Here is a 24,083-nt window from a genome sequence, read left to right as displayed (position 1 = left end):
TATGAAGACTCTTGGAAGAGTCTTTCTTTGCCTCATCCCAGTCCTTATGGTCTCAGGCTTTCCTTGGCTTGTGGCAGCATCATCCCCAAATCTGCCCCCATCTTCATATAGCCTTCTTCTCTCTGTGTCTCTTTGTTTCTGTGCATTCACTTATGAGGCCAGTCATGGAATTAGGATCTATCCTGATCCAGAATGACCTTTTTTTAAACTTTGCTAACTACATCTGCAAAGACCCTATTTCCAAATAAGTTCACATTGTGAGGTTCCAGGTGGACATAAATTTTGAGAGACATTATTCAACCAGTACAATCTCTTAAAGAATATCAAAGTCAGTCATATAAAAAAATTATATGATTTTTTTGTGATTTTTAAACTTCCACTTCCTCTTAGTTTGAGTACCTTCACGTTACATTAAGAGATCTTTGGGTTGGCATGATGGTGGAATTAGTGCTTAGTCTTTTGAACAATTGACTAGTAACATGGTCTTGGATGAGTAGATTATTATCAAATCTCTCAGTTTTCCCAATGATTAAAGTGAAAGGATTGGAATGATGTAATGCTAAGGTCTCTTCTATGCCCCAAATTCTTTGGTTCTATATAGAATACAGGCATACCTCATGGTCATGATTTATCCAGCAATTTAAATTATCCTGAATTAAACTAAGAAAACAAATTTACCTTAGTAAGGCAGCAAAAACTAACCCCCAAATGAATTCTATATGTTTAATATGTTTTTTGGGGAATAAAAAGAAAAGAATAGAATAGAATTAGAATAGAATAGAATAGAATAGAATAGAATAGAATAGAATAGAATAGAATAGAATAGAATGAATACTACAAAAGCTAGGGAGACTGGCTTTCTTTTTATACTTTCTATATAAATAGTCAGATGTTTTTCTAGTGGTCAGTCTCAAGAAAGATCTTCTACAAGAAAGGTCTTCCAAATCAATAATAGGACAATTTAGTTGATAAGCTTCAAGAACCACTTTTTAAAAGATTTATTTATTTTAGAGAGAACATGTAGAGGGAAGGGGCAGAAGGAGAGAAAGAGAGAGAGAATCTCAAGCAGGCTCCATGCCCAGCACAGAGCCGGACTCAGGGCTCAATCTTATGAACCTTAAGATCATGACCTGAGCTTAAATAAAGAGTCAGATGCTTAACCAATTGAACATCCCAGGCACCCCTCAATGATCAGATCTTGTCACCTACTCTCCCTCCACACACCCCGTGCCTGTGTGTGTGTCTATAAAATTGTATTATCGGTTATTCTATGCTTTTGGAAGTATTCTACTGACAAGTTAAAAGTTTATTGAGGCTATTTTTCTGTTGCAAAAATATGTAGTTTATGTAGTTGCAAAATGGATGGTTATGTAGCTAGAGGAAGCAAAATCTGAAAAGCATGGCAATTTTTAAAAATTGACACTATTTAAACAGTGCGGTTTCTTCCTTACATTTCTAAACATCTTGATAGATGATTGCAAATTTGTTGATTTGGTTATGAACCCTGGGGATAGACATGAATAGACATTTCTCCCAAAAAAAGACAGACAAATGACTAACAGACACATGAAAACATGCTCAAAATCACTTGGCATCAAGGAAATACAAATCAAAACTACAGTGAGATACCACCTTAGAGTGGTCAGAGTGGCTAAAATTAGCAACGCAGGAAACAACAGATGTTGGCAAGGAAGTGGAGACAGGGGAACCCTCTTACACTAGTTAGTGGGAATGCAAACTGGTGCAGCCACTCTGAAAAACAGTATGGAGGTTCCTCAAATGTTAAAAATAGAACTACCCACCAATTTCACTACTAGGTATTTATCCAAAGGATACAAACATACTGATTTGAAGGGTCATATGCACCCCAATGTTTATAGCAGCAATGTCTACAGTAGACAAACTATGGAAAGAGCCCAGATGTCCAATGACGGATGAATAGAGAAAGATATATATATATATATATATATATATTCAAAAGGGATGAAATTTTGACATTTGCAATGACATGCATGGAACTAGTGAACATTATGCTAAGCAAAATAAGTCAGAGAAAGACAAATACCACATGATTTCATTCATATATGAAATTTAATATAGGGGAAAGGAAGGAAAAATTAGATAAAAACAGAGAGGAAGGCACACTATTAGAGACTCAACTATAGGAAACAAACTGAGGGTTGTTGGAGGGGAGGTCAGGGGGGATGGAATAGTTGGGTGATGCACATTAAGGAGTGCACTTGATGGAACGAGCACTGGGTGTTATATGCAACTGATGAATCACTAAATTCAACATCTGAAATTAATAATCACTTTAGGTTAGCTAAATTGAATTTAAATAAAAAGTTTTTTTTAAAAAGAATACATTTAAGTATATATCTTTGTCTTTGGTGTGTACATCCTAATGGCCATTCACAGTTAGTGATATTGTCAGCATTTCTTCTTCACCAATGACTTATTTTTTTTAAGAAAGTTATTTAAGTTGTGATATTTCTAAACATAAATTATATATTTACGTAACTAAGTTAAATATCAAATTTATTTTTTTTAAGATTTTATTTATTTACTTATAGACACAGAGAGAGAGGCAGAGACACAGGCAGAGGGAGAGGGAGAAGCAGGCTCCATGCAGGGAGCCTGACAGGGGACTCAATCCCAGGTCTCCAGGATCACACTCCAGGCTGCAGGCGGCACCAAACCGCTGCACCACCAGGGCTGCCCAAATATCAAATTTAATATGGTTAGGTAATGACAATGAATGCCCACAGTAATGCATGTATGAAAAATTCCTTATTGATTTGGTTTGGCATATAAATTAGTTTGTTACAGTATTTTTCCCTGAGAAACAATGTGATACCCAGGAAGTGTCTGTTTAGACTAATGTTCTGATATCAACTGTGGGATTTTGGACATGCTACTTAAATTTTTGAAAATTGCTTTCCTCATTTGTAAAAATAAGCACAACAATGCTTACCTACCTTTTTATGATGAATAAAAACATTTATGTGTAAAAGAATTAGCTCAGGGCACCTGGGTGGCTCTTTTGGTTAAGTGTCTGCTTTCAGCTTAGATTGTGATTCCAGGGTCCTTGGATAGAGTCCCTCATCAAATCAGGCTCCCTGTTCAGCAAGGAGTCTGATTTTCCCTCTACCCCTCCCCCCTGCTCATGATCTCTCTTTCTCTCATGTTTTCTCTCTTTCAAATTAATAAAATCTTAAAAAATATTATATCTAGGACATGTTCAATAAATGGTGGTTACTCTGAATGATTTAAATACTTGAGGTTTTTCCATGAAATGCCAGAAAAAGCATTAAAATTTGTTTTCTAAGAATGGTTGTTTATAAACACAAAAATGCTAAATCAGGAATTTTGTCTAACTGAAACACATATACACAATTTTATACTGAAAATAGAAACTGCTATGCACATAATTTTTCTATGGCATGTGTAAAATCTATCATAAATTTTATTTATGAAAACAATTAATGTATTTCATAAATAGCAAAATCAAGTGCTTCAGGTATATCTTTAAAATAGTATAATTCAAATACTTCCAATTGGTCAAATGAAGTAGTCTTCCTCAAACGTGCCTGATCATGCTACCCCTCGGGGGCGGGGGGTGGGCAAGTGAATTTCTTGGAAGTACATAGTCTTGGACTCTGAATTAGACTTGCTGAATAAGAATCCTAAGATGCTTGGTCTAGGTTGCTGAATAAGAATCCTAAGATGCTTGGTCTAGGTTCATGAATTTATTTTGGGGGAGGTGGATTATGTATTCCTAGAATGTTTTAGGATTCAGGAGGTCTGGGGAACACTGAGTAGAAAAATATACCCAGATAGTAGGGCTATAGCTATGAATTGATGACTTATAAGATTTTCTTAGATGATACCAGACATTGCAAGAACTCTTATTTTAAATAACTTCATCTAGTTGCTTAATAGTCCCAGGTTTCAGGGTTATATTTCAAAGTCGGCAGGCACATAAGAAGTCTGTTATGTTGCATTAAACCAGATATCCCATACAGCATGACTGAGGTTTTCTATCTGTGACTAGGTGTCACCAGTTCATTTACCAAAATCACGCAAGTTAGAATAACCTCTTCATGCTTAATGTGATGATAATGTGGGGCCTAATGGAGTTCCTTTCAGGACACTTAAAAGAAACCTTGATGAAAAAGGTAGCCTTGCCAGAAAGCATAACTGTGGACATCTAAGCAGAGTTTGAATAAGGATTAGACCTTCCAAAATATAATGTTATTTCCCTCATCTTTCTATCATCTATAGGATTGGTATATATATTCCCTTATTAATGATATAGAATTGTAGCGCTGTTGTTTCTGAGTCAGTAACTACAACTGATTACAAAATCTCAAATGAACAACTGCGGAAACAGTATGTTATCCATTCACTTCTCTAAGTATTCTTTTCAATTCAATCATTCATGGCACATATTATTCTAAGATGCTTGTCTCACCCCACCTGAGAGTAGGAATGGGCTAAGGTAAGAGGGCAGTGAGGAACTGTTTGTTGAAAAGAGTTATTGATTCACTGGGAGGGAAAGGGGGGAGAAGGGCCATTCTCAAGTTAAGATCTGGTCACTCACAACCCCAGAAATGTTTAAAGCTAGTGTTAAAGTATTATGTACATATTTCCAGTTTTTGAATCCATTTTGTTCATCTCTAAAATTAGATTATATGGGGTATTGGTATGTGAGAAAGTACTGAATCATCTATGCAATTTCATACTTGAGGCTTAAAATTTTCTCCAGTTTTAACTAATCCCAAATCCTTATCATGACCAAAATAAATGTCCAGTGTCAGAAGTTGAAAATGATGTTACCTAATTACTACATTTTCATCTTTTGTCAATTTCTCCCAAATTAATAAAATTAGTCTTCATTATCTTTTATTTTAATTCCGATTCATTGCAATACATTACAATTTGTATTCATAAAGTAATCAAAAGAGAAACTTTTGAAACTCTTTGACAACCTTATGCCATCAGCCTTGGTGGCAGTAATGACACATTGCTGCTGCTATTTGTTCCTTGTTTCGTTTTGTTCTTAACCTTGCCCTTCATTGAATCTCTTTATTTAAGCCATCTAGGAAGAATTCTGCTTACATCAGAGGCCCAAATTGATATATAAAAAGTTAAAAAAAATAAGTTTACTATAAGTTATAATAATGTAATTTTAATTTTAAAACTGTTAATAATATGTGACCCATGTGTACATTTTCAGGCTAAAGTTACATCATATGCAAATATTCCTCAAAACCCTGTGTTTCATATTGATTTATGTGGATAACATATACCTTCTCAGATAAAGGGTACCTTATGAAAAGATTATAGTAATGGCAAGGGATCAATAATTGGTTTCATAAATTTTTATATTTTCACCTCCGTTTTGGTTCCATTTCAGACTGTTCTTTACACAGAAAACAAAGAGCTGCTGGTATTAAGGGCACTGTTCCTTCCCCAGCTTTTTTTATAATAGATGTTATCAATTGTTCTTTCTTTAGTTTACAATTGCTGAGTTTAGTTTTTAAAAGTTATATTGACTAAAAAATATCAAAATACAAGAGGAATCCTCTTATGTAACATTTTGAAATTTAAAAAGTAGATTTTTTTTTTTTTTTAAGTAGGCTGCATGCCCAGAGTGGAGCCCAACATAGGGCTTGAACTCCGGATCCTAAGATCAGCACCCGAGTTGAGATCAAGAGTTGGACGCTTAACCAATTGAGCCATACAGGTGCCCCTTAAAAAAGTAGATTTTTTTGAGGATTGATAACATTATTTACAATTCATTTAAAGATTTAAAGATTCCCTAAATCAAAACTTAGAGATTAAAGAGGATTCAAGATCCTGTTGAAGTAAGATTAAATAAAAGTAATACATCATCCTGTACATAACCTATATAACCATCCTATAAACTGGTACTATTTAATGGACATGTAAAGTCAGCTCAAGTAAAAGCCATATATGTAAAATTATAACAGTCACATTAAAGTTTAAAAAGAAACAGGTCACATTAATCTTATAACATTTTATTTAACTGAATATGCCTAAAATATTCTTTCAACTTGTAATCAAGAAAAAAAAATTCATGATTACTTTCCTTTTTCTTTTTTCATACTGAGTCTTCAGAACTCAGTACATATTTGTCACTTAGAGTTCATCTCAATTCAATCAAGCCACATTTCAGGTTTTCAAGAGCTACATGTTGCTAGAGACTGCAATATTAGCATAGCTACTAACATTCTAGATGCCTAAAACTCCAGAATTGGAATAAGGAGATTTGCTTTCGGAGATTTCTTTGCTCTGTTGCTTCGTTCTCACTCCAGTACCTATTTTATCCAGCCCTGAAGATTCTGTTTCTTCGAAATCCTGATATCCAAGCTCTTCTGTATATTTCAATAAGAATCGACAGAACAGATCTCTTTGTAAAGACAACAAAAAAGTTCTTGTTCACAATACTTCCTACTAAAGAGAGTTAGTAATCAGAATCCCTAAGGCTCTTGCTATCACTTATTGTGCCCAGCAACAGGTGGTAGATGAGCCTTCACCCTGCACTTCCCTTCAGACCACAATATTGAAAGAACCAGCCTTGGGCTGGGCTGGGGGTGCTCTTGCTGAGACCTACCCTGGTGCCTGCTCTCATGTCATCTTCTGACACCAGGATGAATGGTTGCATATGGATTGTAGCTGTTTTCCTCACTTTGTACTCCTATTTGGCTGTAATTCCACTATTTTAATACACTCCTTTTTCACATACCACTGGAGTGCTACTCAGGACCTAGTCATCAAAGGGCCCATACTTGGTGTCACTCCTATCTTAGTAAAAAGAATCAGCAATTTGTAAGTTTAATCTTGAATTAAATTTTTATGAATAAAAGCTTATACTTTAATTCCTGTTGTTGTGAACTCTTTCTATTTACATGCTGATGATCTTGTAGCTAGGTTTATGACAACAGTTCTTAAACGTACAATGGTAAATCTAAATAAATGAGGAAAGGCAGTATTGTCACTGGAATAAAATTTTGTGCACCACTATTCAAGCTTAAGTTCTCAACAAATAACCATTTTATTTTATCAATATATCTTAAGAATATTAAGAAATTGCCATAAACAATTAGTATTAAATTAAGGTTGAGCTCAGCCTCTGAAATTACATGAACCTCAACTAAAACACCAGTTTCCAATTTTTTTTTAAAGATTCATTTATTTATTTGAGAGGGAAACAGAAAAAAAAAGAGTGTGTGCACACGGAGGGACAGAGGGAGAGAATCTTCAAGTAGACTCCCCACTGAACATGGAGTCTGACTCAGAGCTTGGTCGCACAACCCATGAGATCATGAACTGAGCCCAAACCAATAGTCAGACACTTAACTGACTGAACTACCCAGGCACCCCCCAGTTTCCAAAGGTATTAAGTTGTGTGACAGGTAATGCATTTAATGTCCTTAACACGGTGCTTGACAATAAAAATGTATAAGTACTGATTATTATATAATTATAATTATCATTATAATTCTATGTCACAGAGCCCATCCATAGAAGACTTCCAGGCTAAGGTCTATTAATCTTTCATTTACTCATGGATTCACTTAATATTTACTAAACAGTGTCCATTTGCTGGGTGCTGTGCTAAGTACAGAAGGAACAAAAATGGATAAAATGGAAACTTTCTGCCATCATGGGTCTTAGTCTATTAGAGGATACAGACAAATACCTAAATGACCCTAGCAAAGTGCTTTTTAGAGGAATGACTTCCTTTCTGCTTCTAGTAGATTCTGTCCTGGGACTTTTTCCTTTCAGGGTCACAATTGATATTCATTTTATTCTAGGTTTTCTCTCTTGGGAGATTTCCACTCTGTGCCCTGCAGTCTATTCTTCTCCTTCTTCACATGTGGATTAGCTCATGACATCATTTGGGTCCTAGCATTTTACTGTCTCTCTCTAGTCATATTCTTTTCTTAAAGTAGAAGATACTGTTCAATCTTATCCGTCTACACTTATACCAAAAAACTATTTCCCTTAAGCAACTTTGGGTCTGGTGGTTCTGTGTCCTGACTTGAGTGTGAGGAGATCCTGTTCCAGCAGGGAATTTCTGGAAAGCAGCTACTCGAAACCAGTCTCATTAGACATAGAAAGGAAAATCTCACAGGCAGGTTATTATCATGGTGGAGTGAGCCACCAGAATTTATGATTTAAGGGGACTTTCCACTCTTCCAAGAGTACATACAGGGGAACTACTGCAGAATGCAGAAATTCAAACTTCTCAATTTTCAAAAAGATTGTGGTTTGGGGCTAGGAAAGGTAGGGGATATGAATGTGAGAGCTTTTGCACGTCTTATGCTTATTGTGTCAAAAATATTCTGGGTACTGGGATGCTTGGGTTGCTCAGTGGTTGAGTGTCTGCCTTTGGCTCAGGGAGTGATCCCAGATTCCTGGGTTCGAGTCTCACATTGGGCTCCTTGCATGGAAACTGCTACTCCCTCTGCCTATGTCTCTGCCTCTCTTTTCTGTGTCTCTCATGAATCAATAAATAAAATCTCTAAAACAAAATAAAACAAACACAAAAACAAAAACAAAAAAAAATCCTGGGTATTGGTCAACTTCCATTAGTATAATGGACCTGAAAATTACATAAATTTATTTTGCCCCAAGATAAAAACAAAATAATATATAATATTTGATCTTCCTTTTTTATGCTTTCATTTTAAAATAAGTGATCATCATTAAGTTATGTGCAAAAGTCCTGCCAAAAGCTTTTTTAGGACTCTGAGTGACTAATAGCATGAGTACGGATAATCTTGTATTGTGTATATGATAAATAGTGATGAGTTTTATTAAGAATGGAAATAGAATGTCAAAAATAAGAAACTTTCAACCCCCTTCATCATGCAACTAATTTCATCTCATTCTGTACCATCTTTCTTCAACTTTTTAAAATCTTTGCTTATTTAATTTTCTTGGCCTAGAAAACCTCATTATTCTTCTATCCATAAACTCTTTCTTCTTCAGAGATGGGTCAAAATCATCCTCTTCAAAAAGTCTTTCTTATTTCCTTACTTGAGGCTAATAACTCTAAAGGTACTACTTTATTTGGCTCAAGCTTTGGCTGTGAGGTTAACATGATTATATTTTTCATTCCTTACTACTCCTTTTGGCTAATTCCTGTAGATATAATTTATGTTTTCCCAGAATTGTAAACATCTAACCCATTTTAGAGAAAGAGAACACTATCTTTGAAGTTTTTTTTATAATTATTAAAATGAGTACATGCTAAAGAAGAGAGAGAATGCAAAGATTTAGAAAATGACCACTAGCCATTCTAAATGAATAAATATAAACTCTAGACAGTAATTTACATGTTAATCTGTTTTAGAAAATCTAAAACAGATTATGGGTTAGTCATAAGAAGGAAGAAGTGAAAGACATCTTAAATTGCATTTAACAAAAATCTGTTCTTGATTCACTCCCTCAACAAATGAACATTTACTGAACACTTACTACATTGCGTACACTGTGCTAGGGACATAAAAATACTGAAATGTGGTCCTTGACTGCAGATCACTCACAGTTTAAGAGAGGAAAAAAAATCAGTAAAGAGCAGTAGAACTGTATTATATTGTCCTAGGTGTTATGATGAAGTTAAGTACAAGAAATTATAGAAAGTAGGAGAATCACTGAATCCAATTAAGAATTGGGAATTGTTTAGAAAGCCTTCTTTGACAATATGATCTTCCAGATAAGATTCAAAAGGCAAATAGAGAATAACCAAACATAGGTTGAAGAGGCACGGGGCACAGAAGGGGAACATAATGAGGTGAGAAAGAAAAGAGATTGGAGAATGAAAGCATTTCTAGGAATAAGAAGCTGCATGTTTGAAAGCACTGAGACGTAATGCTCCATGTTTAGGGACTCTAGGCCTTTTGGTATAGCTGGAGAATATGGTGTTTTGTGTAAGGTGGGTATGGACAGGAGCTGGGTGAGAAATGTTTCTAGATGATAGTTCGTAGCTGATAATGAAGGAACTCCTCTACCATGTTTCATCTTTATAAGATTTTAAGAAGGAGAATGACATGTTCCAATTGGTGTTTTAGAAACAACAAGTTTGCACTACATCACTCGGCATGCAAGGAACATGTCTGAAAAAGTTGAAGACGCTAACCTGGTCCACCCACACAGGTTCAATTTCTATGACTCATCATGGATGTGATACAGACATATTCATAGTGGCTGCCAAATCCTAAGGTCAAGGGAATTTCTAAGCAGCAAATGGAAACTCCAAAAGCTCATCAAAATATTATGTAATCTGTATGTGCCCTATAGACAATTTTGAAGATTTATCTTTTGTTCTGTTCAATTTGACACAGTCAACTGACCTACTGTGAAGAATCACATAAATTCCCAAACTGTCTGGGTGATCACATGCTGTACATTTTTTGCCAATTGCTTCTTCCCCAAAAAACACTTGGAAAAACATATCTACAAGCTGATGTACAAAAATGTGTGCAGAATTAGCCTTTTCTACAAGTACAGAGGAAAATTTTTGCTTTAATAAACAAATAATGCTGTATTTTTTAGACAAGCAAATTATTCTTGTTACACCAAAGCAAGTAGATAGTTATAATTTACTTGTCTGAAGGTTGTTCATCTGACATACTTGCTTCTCTGGAACACAGCTAAGAACCCACAGGTAAGGGAAAAAAAAAGTCTTGTGAGAAGTCAAATAGTATCTTAATTCTCCACATCAAAGCTTGTGTAACTTCCCAGAAATGTTTTCACATCTCTATTCATCAAATCCTGCCAACTTGTATCTTACCAAAAATATAAGCAAATTTGGTGGTTTTGATTTTCTAATTAGTAGCCAATGGATGATACTTATTGTGAATGAGCATGTTTGTGTCAGGGGGATGCTTGTATGCGTGCTTCAGAGTTTTACTGAGTTGCATTTTGGAGGCATAGCCTACATAATATTTGGTAGGTCAAAAGCAAAGATTAGAGACAAAGAAAAAAACCTGAAATCAAACTAAAAAAAAAAAAAAATCTTTCAAATGGCAGTGATCTGTAGCCATTTATAGCTTTATTGTATCTGTCCAAAACAGGCATCTAATTCATTACGTTGACTTTTTTTCCAAATAAATTTAAAAGAGTTCACTTTTATAGAAATTTTCACACCAAAAGACCAAAATATATAATAAATATTAGATGATAACATTCAATTATCTCTAAATTACTCACATTGAATTTCTACTACTAGATATTGAATGGATGAATTTCTGAAGTTTTTTAAATAATAATTTACATTATATATGTTCAACATAGCTTCTAATTAACACATTTTTAACAGTAATTTATTGTTGGAGTTTCCAAAGTATTTTCTGTAATAAAAAGCAATAGATCTAATAAATTGCAGGGAGCCCAGAGCTAAATGACACACAATACTGTTTTTAAAAATATTTATTATTTGCTTTCTGCTTTGTACTATACATATGTGGTTTCATTTTGTATTTATAATAAACATAGGAGGCATATAAATTGATCTTAATTTACAGATTTGAAAACTGAGTTTGAGAGTTTGAGAGCTCAAAGTGACAAAGTTAGTAAAGGGACTGAATCTAATTTCCAAACCCAGGTTTGCATTACTAAGTACTACTTTGTCTTTCACTGCACTGTTTTGTATCTTCAAGGCTTCTGAATTCCAATGATTGGCATGCCCACAGATGACACATTGAAGCCTTTTAGGGGATTTGTATCAGGTTGCAATTGGCTGCTTCTCCCCAGCATCCAGTTATCTACTCAAGTGCCAAGCTGCCCTATCTTTTATCTTTTTAACACTTCCCATTGTCTGAGTGTCTGCAATTTGCTGCCTGGCACTGGTTGGAATAAGAAACAGTTGTTGCTATTATTGCCACCAACCCTACTGCAAATCACTTTCATTGTGATCACAGCTTCCACTGCTTTCTCATCTCTGTGGCTTACCATACCAGTTGATCACTTTTGTCCATTCTTAAAACTCTGCTGTGTAATGTGTAGCTTTTGCACAGGGATTGGGGATGTCATCACCTAGTGCAAAGTTCCACATTATTCCGTAAAATAATGATCAGGATTCACTAAATATAACCCCCATTTTTCGACCATTTTGGAACTATATTTGTAATTATTGCATCAATTAGAACCATGTCAACATCAAGATTCTTATTAGGCTGTCTTCATGTCAGACTAATTCTGGATACCTGAGAATTTCTGAAGACTGAGGCTAGCCAGCAAGGTGTGTGTGTGTGTGTGTGTGTGTGTGTATGTGTGTGAGAGAGTTTAGTAAATGGAAGGCATAGCAAAGAGGAATGAAAAAATGTAAGTATTTAAAACCAAGATTACTCAGGTTTTAATTAATTAAAGAGGAAACTATTTACCACCTTAATTTATATGGTTCATTTAAACACAGTTTAATTGTCAATAGTTTATAAAGCTATGCTGAGATTAAAAAACAATATATCAATTAAGGTGGGCAGTTTATCAACAAAATCTCAAGCTACTAATGGCTGAGTGGAGCAGATGGTAGCATTTGAAAGTGTGGCACATTAAATAAATAGACTAAGAGGGAAAAATTCTTTGTAGTAGGGTTCAGTCCAGGTTGTGTTCTGCTCCTAAGAAACAAGGCCCTCTATAAATCTCTCCTAAAATAGGGTCAGGTATACATTGTCATAGCTCAGCACTATTCTGAGGACAGCTGTAGGCAGGGCTACAGAAACAGACTACAAGCTCAAGCATAGGCATTTGCAGACTTAGACAAGCATCCTTTCCACTGGATTTCTGGTTCTTGATACAATCCAAGGATCAGAGAATAGGAACCTATTGCATTATTTGATAAAAAAGAATACAAAGGACGATCAGTGTTAAATGTGAATAAGAACAGGAAACAGGAAGCATAGAGACATTCTTCTCATTCATATTTATCTCAGATTTTCAAGATCAGTTTAGTAATTAAATATTGACAACACCAAAAACTACACTGTGGTCACATTGTCATATCATTTTAGTTTATATACTGATAGTCTTAGAGAACTTCCTCATGCATGTTCCTGACCATGATATTTCTTTACTCGAGCATTTGTGTAATACCTTCACTCATACTCTTTCTAAGGACTTTTGCTAAGCATTCCAGGACACAGTGATTTCTATTTTCCTTAGAGATCTTCTCATCTTCACTACTTGTTTTAGCTCTTGATTATATATTATCTTAGAATATGTGGTATCTCCAGAAGTTTAAGATGATGCAAAGTAAAACAGTTTTTGATAAGGAATTAATCGGAAGTGAAGAGATTATTTTAAAACACATAGCGCTGAGCATCTGTGTGGCTCAGTGGTTGTGTGTCTACCTTCAGCTCAGGTAGTGATCACAGGGTCCTGGCATCCAGTCCCGCATTAGGCTCCCCACAGGGAGCCTGCTTCTTCCTCTGCCTACATCTCTCTCTCTCAATCTCTCTCTCTCTCTCTCTCTCATAAATAAATAAAATCTATAAAAAATATAAATATGGTGCTAAGTGCCTGATGAAGAGAATTGTCAGAAGGAAAAAAAGAATATTCCTATGAATTCTTGATAGTCGTAAAATATAGAATTTAAAGCACACCAACCAATTCTGTCAGAACTAGTTTCTATAATGTTTTGAGAGCAAAGTCAAGACCTTGGAAAATGATTTTGTTTTGCATATTCTCTGAAGTCTAGAATCATCTGTAGTGTGATCTAATGCTTTCGTTTTTTGTTCCCGAAGTTGCCTTATGTATGTACAATGTGTTTATTGCAAGGTATAGACCTTGTCATCTACAGCTATAATAGGGTAGCATTTTCCAACACGTGTTTCACTGAAATATTGTCCAACTAGACATTTTTTGAATAAAGCCTCTAAGTCAAATGACTTTGGGAAATGCTGCATAACCTATGCTCTTGTTGATCAGCAATTAAAAATATTTGACATTCTTTAATATGATAATAAGCATAATTTAACACTATACCAACCTCTCTTTAATTAGAGTAATTTTCACTAAATAAAGTAATTCATAATTATATAAGAAATTCTTGATATGACACACTATTTGTCATTCTTAATGTCTGTGAGACACATCACAAAGAACAATGTATTTTTACGAGAAGAATTTAGTGTCATCACAGCTTTAAATATAACCCATAGAGATAGCCTGTTATCACCACTGTAACCAGTTCCCTCTTTCTATCTCTCTATTTCTTTAATCACTTTGGGAACGCAAATCCCAAAGGTAGCATGCCATTACAACAGAAGATGATAACAAAAAGGCTCAACTAGGGAATGCTCAATGTTTAATCTGTTTGTCCTCATCATTTCCCACTCTACTGCCTAAATGTCACAAAATAACTAATTGATCCAAGAAAATCTATCATATTAGTTAAAGTTAAAATAAAGTGAGTGAGCTCATAAATAACTAGCAAAAGACATTTAGTAAGTCTTGGATTATATTAAGTCCTCTTGTCTCCTCTTCCCACATAAAATACATTTCAATGAAAAGATATTGCAAGTTTCATAATATATTAAACACAAATTAACAGCCTGGGCATACTTTACCTTTTGTCTTTGCTTTCAACTGATTTAAGTGAATGCTGTCTGTCAGGTGATGTGGACACATGTATCACATCCTGGGAGTGGCTATGTAACTTGAAGTTTCCAGATTATACACTGAGAAATATGAAAAAGAAATGGAAAAAAAAGAACTTTTTAACAGTTTAATTTATTAATTCCAACTTGTTTAAACTTTGATGACCAGTTCTTGGTACAATTTTTAGTTTGACATACTTTTATCTCTTACATCATCTGCTTTTACTATATTTTGTAACATTATTATAATGCTTTCCAGTGGTTATTTAAATTTTTTTTAAATTTATTCATTAGAGACACACACACACACACAGAGAGGCAGAGACACAGGCAGAGGGAGAAGCAGGCTCCATGCAGGGATCCCGACATGGGACTCGATCCCAGGTCTCCAGGATCACGCCCTGGGCTGAAGGCAGACGGTTGGTTAACCACTGAGCCACCCAGGCGTCCCTCCAATAGTTAATCTTTTTTAAGTTCAAGTACAGGGTAATGTGACCAGGAGCAATGTGTTTCTATGAATTTAAGGAAGAACTTGCAAAATTTTAGATAAGACGGTGCTTAAATGGATGGGATGAGGACAGAGAGTATCCTAGAAAAACACTTTTGGGGTCTTTATTATCTTAAACATATAAAACAGGTTTCCTAGGCATGTCTAATTGTGGTATTAGACATCCTTTATAGGAATATAAAATAGTATCTAAGTTTATCTTTAATTTTCTAAGTTTAAGAATAAAGTTTTGTAACTCTTAACACTATATTTAATTTCATGACTCTTCAAACTGAAGTCACAACTAGGCTGGCTAACTGTACAGGTTAGCTGCACTTAGAATGAAGGCTGAATTGTTAAAAAATACTGACTGTTCTAAGTCACTGCTCATTAGAACCACTGGCATGAGTGGTGCTCTGAGGGGGTCCATGTGGCTTCCATTCTCAACACTTTCTTACCACATGAGTAAATAGGGTTGACTGTATCTTTTGCTCATATCTATATCAACCCTGCCCAGAGAAATATTTTATGTTACACATCTTAGAAAAATATATAAATATATAAAATAAGCATAAATCATTAGTTTATTCAACATTGTGGAGTTATTTTTTTTAGTTATCAACTATGATACAATATACCCTCATTCATTAAAATAGACAAAAGTGCCAAATTTGAAGTCCAGATTAAGAAAAACAACAGTTTTACTTTGCTGATATTTTAAAAGCCACATGATCTAAGAATACACACATTTACTTATCTCACAAAGACATAATCACACTGTCATCCATTTTTGAACCACAAAAGATGGATAGTATAACATGTGCTTAAAATGGATTCATTAATTATCAAAATAGATAAGTGTTTCATCAGGTATATACAGCAGATAACATTTATCTTTTCTTATAGAAGAAAAAAGATTAAAGTAATTCTTGAACTCATATTGGGGAAGAAAAAAGCCTACTCTACTGAGACTTTCATAATGTGACACTAGAACTTTGCCACAGATGGTAAAGTTACACAAACATAGATACAGACAAGTTATTTCATATTCAACTAGGGCAGTTGATTGCTGAGTAAAGCCATTCATTCCACCATAAATATTACACAGCATTTATTTTATTTCTTTATAAATATGGAGTCCCCATAAAAATTTCACAGTAAATGTTAGGAATTTTTTTTCTGACATGCCTCTCAGAAATTGCAGAGGATTTGCACCAATATAGTACAATAGCTTGCTAATAAGAATGGTAAGGTGAAACACATCTATCCTCAATGGTGACTGTTGTAGTATAGGGCCTTGGACTTACAAGGGAATCACTCATCAACTGATACTGATTCTTTCTGTACATTTTTCTTTTATTGTTTTAAAAAAAATATTTATTCTTTTTTTTTTTTTAAAGAGAGTGTGAGTCGGGGGAGGGGCCAACTGAGAGGGAAAGAGAATCAAGCAGACTCCCCGCTGAGTGCAGAGCTGTTGGTGGCTCGATTCCATAATCCTGAGATCATCACTTGAGCCCAAATCAAGAGTCCGTCGCTTAACTGACCCAGCCACACAGGTGCCCCAATTCTTTCTATATATTAAGGGTGATATATTAAAATAAACAATTTTTACAATTCTCTAAAAATTTAAAGGTGCCTACTAAAATAATTATCTTCTGTTATGTTTCCTCAATTAAAAATTTGTTTTCTCCTCATAAAGTGTTTGAAACTCAACTATTCTATCCATTTAAGTATATTAAGATGCATTTGAAAGGAGAAAACGATATTCTGTAACTGCCATCAATTTTAGTTAGAAAAAATTTTGGGTGAAACGAGCCAATAGACAAAATGGAAGTGAAATCTATTTTCCACTGGAAAATAGCCATTTAACAGAATGTATGATCATAACATATTTTATATGGATTACTAAGACCACTGATAAAATAGATTTCACAAGTTCATTCATCTGTCTTCTCATGAGTAACTTTAGATTGCTCAATTGTTGATGAATAAAAGACTCTTGGTTGTGCTTGTTCCATATTTCACATCGTTGAGTTAAGGAGTACTTAGGTCACATGACCAAATATAGCTCTACCCCTTTTCCAGTGCCTTTATTTGAGACTGAGAATATCTTGCAATGTTTTCTAACAAGTTAAAAACAAATTTTATGTACAAGAATTACATGTTTCTATTTATACATTTTTGTATTGGTTTATCTTTTGTAATGTATTATGAAATATTTTATTCAGTTTATTTCTGCCATTTGCTAACTGTGAATGATCTCATTATAGAAGCATCCTATAGGAATGCACTCTATGCAAGCTGAAAAAACATAATTTCTGTTGCCTATTAGTTTTTAAATATCTGATAGATGCGATATTTGTGTGTTTGTGGCATTAGTTTAACTGCATTATCTCACTGTCAGATTTATACTTATAAAATTTTACACAATCAAGTAAGTTCTTTTAAACCTAGTGTATATTGTGATATTGATCACTCTCAACACTATGAATTGTAACACCACTGACTGGATAACATACTCCTCTTCATGTACGCAATTCGCTGAATAATGTATCACTGCTTAGGGTGGAGACACATGAAATAATTCAGTTGTTAGTAAACTACTTAAATGCACTTTGCCAACCTGAGTAAAACAAATGTGTGAGGATATTAAAAGGAAAATACCAGAAATGAAAGCCGTCAGATTTGTGTGTTGTTTAATTTTAACTGCACTCTGCTAGTGGAATTCAAGTTTGCCCTTTTGAATCATTATCAATTCATTTGAGGACTCAAATAAACATTGATAAAGGGCTCCAGGGAAACATAAATGGCAAGAATGCTCGGAACAGGAATATAGATACAGAGCACTGTTTTGGGAAGACAAAAGCTTTTCTTGCAAATGGTGTGCTGACGGTGTTTCTACATATTCTTATGATGGTTTCAATCCATAAAATACTTAAGATCAATTTAAAAAGTTAAAGAAAGGAGAAAGTTAAATAAGTTAATCTCTTGAAATTTTGCTAAAGCTGAGGTAAATTTCTAAAAAATACTACCTTAAAGTTCTTGGACTTTAAGTGCACAATTTTACTGGGAACTAGAAACACAATTACACAAAAATTTAAGAACTTCCAAACCATTCTATGAACAGCCAGATCTATTTTGGCCAATGCCAACCATGTCCCCCAAATGGAAATTACTCATGGCTTATCCACCCAATGGTACTGTTTATGTTTGGCTAAGTTTAATTGAAAATATTCATAAGCTAATTCAGTGAAGGATGTTTGTCAAAAATAAACCTATTGAATATAAAATGTTACAATAAAACATAAATAGAAAAGAACAAAATAAATAAAAAGAAATTCACTTTGGAAATAATCTTTCTAAAAACATTGAAACTTTTTTCTCTTTTTCTTTTTATCACATCAAGTATACTAAATTGTTCTCATTCATGTGTACATAGCCAAATATTTCAGTCCTAATTCAAGCATTAATGTGCATGAGGTTGTAAAAATTTATGACATGTGGAGAGTTATTTATTCATTAAAATGCATATTTTTCCACAGCAAGTATATTCTCTCACTCTAAAAGTCAGTGTGAATAACGAGCGAGTACAAAATTCACGAATTATCTTAGACTTAGCTTGCAGCAGATTGAGTGACAGCCATTTTTCTGCACATCTCCTCCAGCCTCACTCCAGATTAGAACTGGCATCTTCCCCTATGCAAATGAACATCTAATTAGAGACACCTACCAGTCAATAAGCCACTTTCTTATCACCAGTTATATTACCTGACAAGCCCTTTCTTTCCAGTCCTGGCCCACCAAGAATCTTCATTCATTTTCTCTTCTTCTTCTCTGCAAAGTGAACTGATCCCGCATAATCCCTGGAATAATGTAGTTTCTCTTGTGGAAGAGCAGCTTCCCTCTCCCCCTTTTACATCAAGCTAATGGAGCCAGTAGGTATCCTATTGATCTTTTCTCTATATGGTTTCCACAAGGATTTGACAGACTTCCTTACAGGTTAAACATCCAGGCTTTCTGAAGTGGCTATAAAGCTTTGTTTTTGATTTTTCTAACTTTTTTTTTGAAACCCTTGCTCATCTGTAATCTTTAAAAGCTCAGTTGATGCCATGCAGAGCAAAGCCTTATTTCTTTGCAGAACTAATCTAGACACTGTCTAGTGTTGAGTACAGTTGTCTGATTCAAATCTTCTGTTACAAAGCAGATGACATCTAGCTAGATGTCATGAGAAGAGCCTAACAATGACAATTCACTTATCCCTTAGAAAGAATCAATTCTCCCACAATGCATCTGTCAGAGAACTCTCACTCAGTAAAAGCAATTTTTCTAGCTGTCTGACACTGTAATTGCTCTTAAATTTTCAATGAACGTTTTACAAGGACTCCCCTGAACCATGATGAAAAACTTAACTTTTTTCTAAAAATGAGAGGCTGACAGGATGAAAGAGGTCTTTCTCTTTAAAGCCTTGCTTGCTTGAGTAGGAATTCTTTCATATCATCAACAAGCTGTTGAATAGAGGATAGATTACTTTCCATTTATTTCATCAATCAGATTAAAGGCTCTCCTTCACAATGCCCTTTAAACAAGAGCTGTTTATGATGTCCTCCCAGGTTTGACTTTAATGTAGTATTAAATCACTATGGACAGTGGAGTCGGTGAAGAATATAAATATGACGAATATCTGACAACATTTAAGTATTGCATATATTTTGGTCATTATCTTCATTCTTGTCATAAAAGAGAGGTAAACAGAAGAAGAAACACAGCTATAGATTTGCTATTTTTTTAGACTGGAAAAAAATGCAACATAATTTCCTTTTATGGCTAAGTAAGCAGAAATGCCAAGTATGGCAGTAATTTTTTTTTTCCTCTCAGACTAGGAATCTAAAAGGAAAAAATAATTTTAAAAAAGTAGAAATTTCTTTATTTCTATTCTTTTCTAAATATGCATTTACTAGCTTTAAAAAATGGAACTCTGATTCCATGCATTCTTTGGGAATTCAGACTTAAAGAGTATAGGTGGTGTAGATAATCCTCAATTTTAAGGTTTTCCAAAAGTAGAATAAGCCCAAAGAACGGTTTATGATTTTTATCAGCAACACAATAGTCTTTTCAGAGAGATGTATGTGTCAAATAGGTTAAAATAATTACTTTTACTATGTATGTGTGTGTGAATGTGTGTATTTAGTGAGTAGACAATAAAAAATTAAATGCAGCAATATTCCTTAATCTAAATATATGATGTATGGGCGATCAAACCTTCTGATTTAGGTGCATAGTGATATTGCAGCTGTTTTAAGATAAAAATACAGTTTAAAACCTACAGTTTATATTCCAATCTCTAATATGAATTACCCCAAATGAGAAGGAAATTATGAGAAATTTTAAAATGTCAAATGTGGAAAGGAATTTTATAGCCATCTTATCCTGTCTTCTGCTGTGTACATGCAGCTCCTGATGACTGCTTTGGTATATTCCATCCTCTCCTGGAATATCTTCAATAACTGGAATTTCACTATATCCCCTGGCAGTTTATATATTTTCTCAAAATTCTATGTGTCAGAAAATATTCTTCTAATATTGAGTCCAAATCTTTGTTCTATGATATATTATCCATTGTTCCATAGGCCATTGTTTTCATATAAACCAAATTTTAGGGATCCCTGGGTGGCGCAGCGGTTTAGTGCCTGCCTTTGGCCCTGGGCGCGATCCTGGAGACCCGGAATCGAATCCCACATCAGGCTCCCGGTGCATGGAGCCTGCTTCTCCCTCTGCCTGTGTCTCTGCCTCTCTCTCTCTCTCTCTGTGTGACTATCATAAATAAAAATTAAAAAAAAATAAAATAAAAATAAACCAAATTTTAAAATATATGATACCTGAAGCAGTAAGTATTCAGGTATTAAGACAATTACTTTTTTGAAGACAATTCTCTTGTCCTCTCCACCTTCCCTTTTGAAGCTAATCACTGTCAGTTCCTACAACAGTTTTTTATGTATTCATTGCAACAACTTAATAGGAACAAATCACCCAGGCATTTTATCTACATAATCTCATTGAATCCTCCATCAGTATATCTATGATAGACATGTCTTTTATTCAGAGAAAAAAAATGAGACACGAAAAGATTAAATAAATTGACCAAGTCATGTAATTAGTAACTAGAGAGTCAAAATTTAAGCCCAAATTTTCAGGCTCCAAAGGCCACCATCTTTACATATTTTCACACTATCACTAATGCTTCTAATATTTCCTTTTCTTACTTGCCTTCTGATTTTACATTTCTATAAATTTGGCACCCATAAAAGTGGTAGCAAGAAAATAGGGTGGTAGTACTGTGCTTCAGACAAGAATTATGAAAACGATGATGAAAACGGTGGCAGTGGGTATGGAGATGAATGGACAGATACTCTATGTCTTCCTTCTCTGTCTCCCTCCTTCCTTCCTTATCTTTTCTCCATCTTACACACACTTACTTTCATTTTTCTTAGCTTTTTCTTCCTGTCATGAGCTTGCCATGTGTTATAGCATCCAAGTCATTGATAAGCTGTTTGCAACAGGTAAAGTTGAAAACTGCACTCTTCAACCTTCCACTTAGACACGTTCCTACTGACTGGAATCAATCTATTAATTGGCAATCTTTCTGTCAGTTACCAATTCCCCTGGATAAATCTGTTGATAAGTCACTCTGCTCAGTGCATCAACAAGAACCTCACTAAAATCTCTTATCAAATGCCTGTCTTTCATGTACTTTGTGTATGGCATTAATCTGTTAGGACCAAGTGTGGCTGATTTGGTGTGATTTGTTTTAGTGATCAGAAAAAGGAAATAACCCCTTTGTTTTTCATTTTTAAAATTTTATTCAAGTCATAACTCATAAAGACATGAGCCATTGGTTTTTGCATGCCTTAGTTAATCATATGACTTATACTGTCTGCATTTGCTTTTTAAAAAACTCTGAGTTCATCTTATAAATTCTTAGGCATGAATCTCTTCATGAGGGACTGGAGATGGGAAAGTAATTTTCAACTACGGAGTAAGAATTGTCCTCTTGAAATCTTAATTTTTGTAAGTATCTTTCTGTGTAGTATCTCATTTCATAGATTTATATGTTCATTTCTTTGTTCTATTTACCCTGGGTTTTGGCCAGGTTGAGCAAACCACTTAGGGAAAAGAATCCCATTCGATTTTATTTTCTTTCCTTTATTCTGTTCTATTTTCACTTGGTTCCAATTTCACCAGGAAAACTGAGAATTTCAGGCAAGAGATCACTTTTTTCCTTTACCAGTACATACCAAGTTATATACATTTACTTTCTGAGACTCATTCTGCCACCTTCTGCTATGGCCACCATTCTTCTTCACCCATGAGGTACTTGTTTTATTGATTATTCTCATTCTTATGTCAGTAAACTCCCCTTATTACTTTTCATTGCTCTTACAGAATAAACTGGATTAAGTCTCTACCATTAAAAATATATAAAACCTATACAGCAAAAAGTCCACTACATCTAATTATTTTCATTTCCCCCCTTTCCCCATGACTGTCAAGATTCTTTTTTTTTAATATTTTATTTATTTATTCATGAGAGACACAGGGAGAGAGAGAGGCAGAGACAGAGACAGAGGAAGAAGTAGGCTCCATGCAAGGAGCCCGATGCGGGACTGGATCCAGGGACCTCCGAATCATGCCCTGAGCCAAAGGCAGACACTCAACCACTGAGCCACCCAGGCATCCCAAGATTCTTGAAATAGTAGATCAATCTCAATATTATTACTTTCCCTCCCTCCTTTTTAGTCTTCAATCTATTGGAGTCCAGCTCTAGATCTAGTCTCGTAAAATTCCTATTTCCATAGCCTCATCTTCTTTTATCTTAGTTAATTTTTCTTTGTAGTTGATACTCTAACTAAATATGTTGAATTCTGAGTTACTAAATGTTTTGGTTACTTCTTAGAAAGCTCATCTTTCTATTTTTGTACTTGAAATCTGAATTTTCCTGAGGGTTCCATTTTCAGTTCTGTACTTTTTGCTCACTATTATCTTCTTTCTAAATGATTTCATTCAAATCCAGAGCTTTAACTATTGACTATGTAGTGTTCTTCTCCAACTCAGGCTTCCCTTGAACTCTGGATCCAAATATCAAGCTGTGCGTACTGTACAATTTCACTGGTTTTCTACTGATTGAATGAACAAACTGATACTTATTTTTCTATTTGGCTTCTTGTTTCTTCTATCCTTTCTGGGTTTGAAGCCAGAAGAAAAGAAGTATGACTGATACCTAATGAGCATATCATGAAATTCTCTTGAAATTAAACCAGGGACTTACATTTGTGCTTCATAGGATCAACAGAAATAATCAAATGGAACTCATCTGATTTCTCCAACCATCCTTTACCTGCCAACCTACTCAAATTCACCTCATTTTCCCTTTATCCTAACAATAATTGGGCGTAACAATTTGTGTCAACTTTATCCAAAGCAGTCACCTTCACCATGTTTTGAGATACCATCTGCTCTCAGCTTCTCAAGTTATTCCTCACCCCGTATCTTTTTTTTCTGTTGCTTTGCATCATCAATTTCTTTCTATCCATCCTGGATAATTTCCATCAGCATAGCACCATTCTTCAGTACCTCCAAATTTAGAGAGTGTTATCTTGGAAAAGTCGTTGCAATGTCTTCAGTTTTTCTTTTAATCTTCCAATAGCCTTCAACAAAGTTAATAATTTTCTATTCGGACAATATTTTAAATTACAAACCACTTCTTCCACTACCCCTAGTGTTCTATACCCTGTTAACATGCTCTACTTTAAAAAATCTTTTTCAGGGAGCTGGGTGGTTCAGTCGGCTAAGTGTTTGCCTTTGGCCCAGGTCATGATCCCAGGGTCCTGGGATTGAGCCCAATATCAGGCTCCCTGATCAGCAGGGAATCTACTTCTCCTACTGCCCCTCCCCCTGTTCATCCTCTC

At 34.7% G+C, this 24,083-nt stretch overlaps 1 long non-coding RNA gene across 1 annotated transcript in view; it reads left to right on the top strand.

Annotated features, from left to right (window-relative positions):
• Positions 1-12,212: 12,212 nt before the first annotated feature.
• The window catches only part of LOC140631604 (uncharacterized), a 54,699-nt gene continuing 42,828 nt past the window's right edge, over positions 12,213-24,083 (top strand). Inside the window, exons 1-2 of the long non-coding RNA XR_012029133.1 lie at positions 12,213-12,360; positions 16,521-16,676. This is a non-coding gene — a long non-coding RNA (uncharacterized lncRNA). The remainder of the gene's footprint in view (positions 12,361-16,520; positions 16,677-24,083) is intronic.

Source organism: Canis lupus, chromosome 4 (assembly GCF_048164855.1).
Source record: "Canis lupus baileyi chromosome 4, mCanLup2.hap1, whole genome shotgun sequence".
Lineage (NCBI taxonomy): Eukaryota > Metazoa > Chordata > Mammalia > Carnivora > Canidae > Canis > Canis lupus.
The sequence above is the reverse complement of the archived record's forward strand: the minus strand, read 5'-3'. Positions and strand labels throughout refer to the sequence as shown.